The 7,047-nt window shown below is 31.1% G+C and overlaps 1 pseudogene; it reads right to left on the reverse strand.

Moving 5' to 3' along the window:
• Window positions 1-108: 108 nt before the first annotated feature.
• On the reverse strand, window positions 109-4,428 carry LOC111289052 (protein DROOPING LEAF-like; annotated as a pseudogene).
• Between the last annotated feature and the right edge of the window lie 2,619 nt (window positions 4,429-7,047).

Raw genomic sequence — 7,047 nt, forward strand, 5'->3', positions numbered from 1 at the left:
TTCTAAATTTTTTCTAATCCAACATGTTGTCATTGCTGATGTATTGTTCATGGCACTAGATGATATAGTTATCAAAAACTTGCTTTGAACTCTGTCATAATGTAATTGTCAAATGCATGTCTTTTGCAGCTTTGATATTTTACTTGAAAAATCATTGGGTGCACTGCTTTTCATAGGATAAGTTATTGAATTTAAATAGTGATTTGGGGTCGTAGAGACCAAATTGGCTGTTTGCAGAAAATGATTCCTTAATGTATTTAACTGCTCATTTATTGATAATGCCATTGAAAGCCTATAAAAAATGCATAGTACCAATGAGGAAAAAGCTGTAAATCATTCGTCTTTCGAATTCGAAACCAACTTTTTAAATTAAAGATACGTGCATTTATCATTGAATTAAACGTTCGGATTTAAATTTTTTTTCCTTTTGATTAAGAATTACTTGAGGTATAAAGCAACAGTAAGCAAAATCCTTCACTATGAAAGACAAAGAACAAATTCATGACTTTGAAATATTTGAAAAATGTGTTGTTTGAATTGGCTAAGGAGGTCCCCAATTGAAGTCCTATTCATGAAGTTAATAAAAAAATGATGTCACATCTGATATCATAGTCTAATGGCACTTTAATAACTAGTCAATTATCCTGATAGCTTTGAGTTCAATCTAGATTATCAAAAGATTTAATTGCACTCTAACATCTTACTTAAAAATAAATTTGACAATTCATACATTTTTATGTATCAAAATATTAAAATTTTTGTATTTATATTATGTTTTACATAAAAATTATATTTCACAATTCGTATCGACATAAAAATATAAAATATATAATTTTGATTTTATTAAATTTAAGTATAATTATTATTAAAATTTTAAACAATTTATTTTTATATCATGTTCATGTTGTATCATCGTATCATGATTCAAATTATCACATCTACTTGGAAGATCTTTTCAAGGCTATAAGAAGTCAGAGAACAACAATAAATTATTGGAAACCAACAATGGTTTGTGTCAATGGGAATAAAAAATTTAGCAATATGGTGGGTGGTCACTTTCTCTATGGAAAAAGGACATAATGTGGAGATTTCATGTGAACTTGGCATCTTACAGCCTGAGATTTTCTCTTAATATAAACAGATCTTCTTCATTGCTACAAACAAGAAAAACAAAAAACAAACAAGAAGACAGAACAGAAAGATGAGATTTCAAGGTTTGATTAGTGTCATGTAGTTTTTTTAAAGTTATTAAATAAATTAATTATTAAAGAGACTTTATAATTATAATCTTTTTCTTTCCATCATATATGATAATCACAATATAATTTTGCTTGCAAAATTTAAAAATTTCACCATCAATATATAAAATAATAATCTTTTCATTAATTAATTAAATTAAATATTTTGAATCAAACCTACTCGAATTTAAAACCCTAAACACAAATATGATTCAAATTGGATTGAACTTATTCGAGCTTGATTGCTCTTGGACACATTTAGTTGAGCACTTGAAATTAATTAAAAATTGCCTTGCTCATCTAAGTGGCAAAGTAAATTGCTAGATCACACTTTGCACAATCTAAAAAGTATTCATGTAAGTTTGTTTAGGAAAAGTTGTGCCAAATGGAATTGAAATGCTGGTTGTGCTTCATGCTTATGAACTTTGGTGAAGTTTGAGACTGTCAAACACTATTATCTCATGCAATTAGGGGTATTTGTTTGAGATTTGTCAAACAGTCTTGAATTCAAAATATTTGTTTTATAATTTTTTTATCTTTCTTAAATTAAAACAGCAAAAAAAAAAAAAATGGTATGACCAAAGCCAAAATGTCAAATTAAAGTATTTTGTTTCATGTGGTAAATCTAGGGTTTTAATATCACAAATTTAGAATTTAACTATGAGTTCATTTCATAATAAGATATATGGACAAAATTTTTATTGTATTGTGATATCATTTTATGATTATATCCCTAATTCAATATCAATATATAAAATAATAAATTTAAATTTTGTTTAAAAAAAACTCTAAATATTTTATACATGGAAATTAATAATAACAAGACATTAGTCAATAGTCATCTTCTTTCATTTTTTTTTTTTTTTTTGCAAATCACATAAAATTTTAAAAACTGGATATAGTAATTCCTACAATGTCAATCACTTTTAGACATGAAATATTCAATTTTACACTGTTAACTTCCTATCTTTATTATAATGTTCACTGAGTGATATAATAATTTATCAATATCTAATTAAGAAAAATAATGTTCTTTGGGTTGATTTCAATCTATTTGCAACATCATAATCTCGTATCGAAATATCATGAGGATGGCATTATACTACCCAAATTAACTTCGTCATAAACTTTTTAATATTATACCATTGATACAAAAGAGTATAAAAGACTATTGTTTTAAGAAGAACTACCAGTAATTATTTTTAGCGGTGATATGGAGATCAATGATAACAATTGGCAAGCATATATATAGAAACAATTAGGTCTAGCACAATATATAGGAATAATAATATATATGAATATAAAGGTCAGATACTTAGGATAGTTGTTCATTAAAAGACTGATACCTTAAAATTAGATCATAAATTAAGAAAGATTAAGGCACAAAGTTAGGTTAAATATAACCTAAATTTTTGCTAGTAGTCATTCTCCAAATCCCCAGGCTGTCTCTCAGCTTTGTTTTTGTTGCACTTTCATGTATTATCACTTCATTAATCCTGCAAAATTTGATTGAAACCCTAAAAGCATCAGTTCCCTTTGCAAAAATCAAAAGATTTTTAGCATTCTCTAATGCTTGATTGCATGTCAAACATAATAGTATCTTGTTTCCTTACATTTCTGCTGCTTGCCGAAGCTGATGATGCTGCTGGTGAATTTGGGATGTACCTGGCCCACTGTAGTCCAAAAACTCGTAAAAATTAATGTCAGAATCAAATTTATCATGAAAATTAACGATAAAATTGAGGATACTCTTAATAGGTTATTATTGAAAGAAAAAAGATAATGAGAAACTAAAGAAAATTAAGCTCTCAAGGGATGAAACAATATAAACTTACATTTTTAGCTGCTGCACTGAAAGCTTCTCGATGGGGTATCTCAGGATTTGCTGCTTTAATGCGCTGTATCTCCTCTCTTTCAATGAGAAATAGGATATGCGAAAATTAAAACATAATACAGTTTCAAAGCAGAATCAACATTGTAAAATCGTCATTCCCTTACTTCATAAACCGATTGTAAGCAGATGGGAGCCTGTGTTTCTTCTCAGGAGCTGCAAAAAAAATGGTTTCCCATAAATCCAAAAGGAATATTGTAGGGCAGAATAATAAATTAAAGCTTCTATATATACGTTTTACAACAAAAGGTGCTTTAGGGGATGATGGCTCGCTTGATGTTGATGAGGATGGCGATGAAGACTGAGTACCCTTCCTGAAATCACCGCAGAAACTCTGCTTCTCCTTGACATGAACCAACTTGATTCCATTACTAATCACACCAAATCTTTTCAATATTTTCACTTTTATATGTGGGAATTACATAAAATTGTGAACAAGATAATTATAGAATCCAAAAAGAATGGAAAATTTTGCTTCCTTACTATATGTAAACTAATGGCTGCACTTGCCTTTACCTTTATAATCTTTTTCTTTCTCTTGATTTAAAATGGAAACGTACCTGGAGAGTGAGGCTGGTTTGTGGATCGAGGCATTGACCTTGCAGTGGAGGCCTAGTGCTGAGAAAGGAGAGGTTACTGCAATGACCGCATTTCACTGTCACGGTGTCCAGCAACCTTTTGCAAGGGATCCCAACCTATCAAACAATTCAAGGGAACAACAAAACGATGAAGGAAAGAAAGAGAGAGCTAAAAATATACAAACCCCAAACTAAATCTCATCATCGTCAAAAAAAAAAATGTAGCATAATTTCATTATGAATAACAAGGTCATGAGGAAGTAAACATGGCCCAAAGACCCCAAACTATGTGATAGCTATTACTACAACTTAAATTACCGCAAGAACAGTGTTGCAGAAGTTGCATCGGACATAGCAAAGATGCTCGGATTGTGGAACCAAGTCCATGCCAACTTTCTCATCAAGGTTCATATTATCAAAAGGAAGAGTGTGGTTTCAGAATAAATCAAGGTTAGGGTTTTTTTGATAGCAAGAGTGGCCTGTAGTACTGGCTATCTCTGATCTTTTAAGAGAGGATGGGGGAATTGGAGCCAAGATCCACAGTCAAAAAGAAAATCTAGGGTAACATTCATTGGCCCCGATGGGGAACCTGGTTTCTGAAAGAGAGTGGAAAAGATAGTGAAGAGATTGGGTCCTGTCGATGCATTCCATCTTTTGTGGGTGCAATATTAAACAAGGAAAGCTGAAAGAGATAGATGCTACAGTCACATGTCAATGTCACACACGCACACGCACACTGTTTGATAGCATAGCAGCAGTACTATTGAATTTATATAGGAGAGGGTGGAGCTGAGAAAAATGGGATGGTTCCTTGTCTTTTTGTGGTGTGACGATTCCTCAATTGCCATACATGGAAACAAAGCTAGTTTGACACTCGGTTTCCTCACCTTTCTGTGCTGGTATAAATCGACTTTCCCAAGGCCAAGGGGTGCTTTGGCACTCAAGGCCCTGGCCTTGAAGTCCGATGTATATATATGGTGGTTTTGCTTTTCATTTACTGCCTGCCTTGGGTCTCTGAATTCAGTATGCATTTGTTGCTACGGGATTCCCTTGGTCCTCTCCTCGATATCGATTGTTACCAATTACTTCATGACTCATTTTCACACGCATAGTCCTGTTCATTAACGGATATGCACACAATCATTAGAGCTAAGGTGACCCTCTTTCTTATCCATATCAGGAAACTCTTTGAATTGTGATTGGACAGCTCTTTACCCCCTCTTTGACAGAAGCAGTACTACGCTTTTGTTTTTGGCTATCAAGCCATGTCCAGCTTTTGCTTCCAAGGTTAAGGAATTTCAATCCCCTAGCTTGTTGAGTGATTGAGGTTGCTTCGGATCAATTATTACCATAATTGGTTTGACAAATAAAACAAATCTACTGCATGATTAATATATAGTAGATTTCTTATCATGGATCATCGCTCTTATGATTGAGAATCATGTAAATTGTTGTCAGCTAATCCAATATTTTTTATGGTAATATCCTCTTTCAATATAAAAAAATAATTATAAATTTATTAATTTTATTAATGAAAAAAGAATTCAAAAAAGACATTTTCTGCAGAGAAATTTTTTTTTTCAAATTTTTTATTGTTTAATATTTGAGAGAATCCATAGATATCCTTCTTTGCCATTTAAATCCGCCATTGATATCAATTTTATTATCCTTCTTTGCCATTTAACTCCTCCATTGATATCAATTTTATTACCATAAAATTATTATACTAACGTAAGTGAATCTTTTTCTATAATCACATTCATGGTTTTTGATACTATGAAGAACCAAATTTTTTTGCATCGAGGATAGCGGTGATATTGTAGTGTATATTTTCATTATACCTATTATTTCAAACAATATATGAAAAAAAATTTCATTGTTCCATTCCTTTCCATGAACCATATTACTATACTAGCATCAAGTCGAGCAAGTTTTTCCCATGCCTCAAATTAAGTTTTAGAGAGGCAATAAAGAGCCGTAATGGCATGAACCACCAAATTAATTTACATATCCAAAAAGACCACATCTTCAATCCACATGACCCAAAAAAAAATTACCACATAAACAACTTAACAACAATTTTTAAATTTGTTACATTTTGAATTGGTGTTTCACATCTCGATAAGTACAGTGATTAAATTTGTTCAAATTATTATGTAAAGATTAAATTTTAATTTTCGTCAGATTAATTGGTTTTATAATTTAACCCATAGTTAAATATTTAGGGTGCATATTATTAATTTGGCATCCATATCATTATCAATTGGCTAATAAAAGAAAAGGACATATCAAACTACTAAAATATTAATTTCATTTTTCATATAGTATTTTTAGCATTGTTTAATAGAATTGAAGCAAAAGGAGTATAAAAAAGTGGCTTTAAAAATATATATTTTTCTTGTTTGATTTTAATTTATAATCCTCTGAGTCTTAGGCTCTTACAAAACATAATAAAAAAGAGTAGTATTTAAATTCTTTAGTATAATTGGCCAAAAAATTGTTGAGGATAAAATAAATATTAAATTGATACCTCAATTCCAACAAAGTCATAGTATAGAAGTAAATATTCATGTTTGTCACGAATAATTGAGTGATCAGGATTTAATCTTTGACAACGATCTTTGAAAATCCTCATTACTTCGCCTTTATCTCTTTATTTCTCTATTAATTTAACCATTCCTTCATATACATTGATTCACTTTTAAAAAGAATGATAACCATTCCTTCATAGTAAGCTGAAGAGGACTCTCCAGCGCCGGCCCAGTAAATGTAGCAGTTGCTGCTTTCCTTTCAATTTCCTTGAACATTTCAGCCCAGCTCAGCTTTACGTCTCATTGTCCAAGATCCAAAAGTCATTAAATGAGGAAAACTTTGGTCTAATTCATTCATAAATCCATGCTATATCTGCATTAATTTCTTTGTATTAGTACTTTGATATCCTTATGAGCAGTCCCCTTGGTGCTTCAACTCTGGGGAATTGATATAATTTGCTGGTTTATAGCAATCAACCCTATCCTCCAACAAATGCAGAATAAACAGTGATTAAAGTTTACAAAAAATTTACCATCCAATCTGAATACAACAAAATCTTCCAAATAAAAGTCGGTGCAAAGAGTAAAAGAAAAGACAAAAAAAAAAAAACCACGGTGAAACTTCATGAGATCTTGAATACAAAATTGTTCAAATAAATTTATTATTTACCATGGGGAAAGAGTTTAGTAAATCATCTGAGGCCTTCGAAAGTTTAGCTCACAATTCTTTGGCTTTGGCAGGGTATGGTAATGACTAAACTAAGACGGTTGCCCTTCCTAGCATTATGATTGATGAGTTCCCCTCTCTT

Source organism: Durio zibethinus, chromosome 4 (genome assembly GCF_047325235.1).
Source record: "Durio zibethinus cultivar Kanyao isolate XHJ-2024 chromosome 4, ASM4732523v1, whole genome shotgun sequence".
In the NCBI taxonomy this organism is placed as follows: Eukaryota; Viridiplantae; Streptophyta; class Magnoliopsida; order Malvales; family Malvaceae; genus Durio; species Durio zibethinus.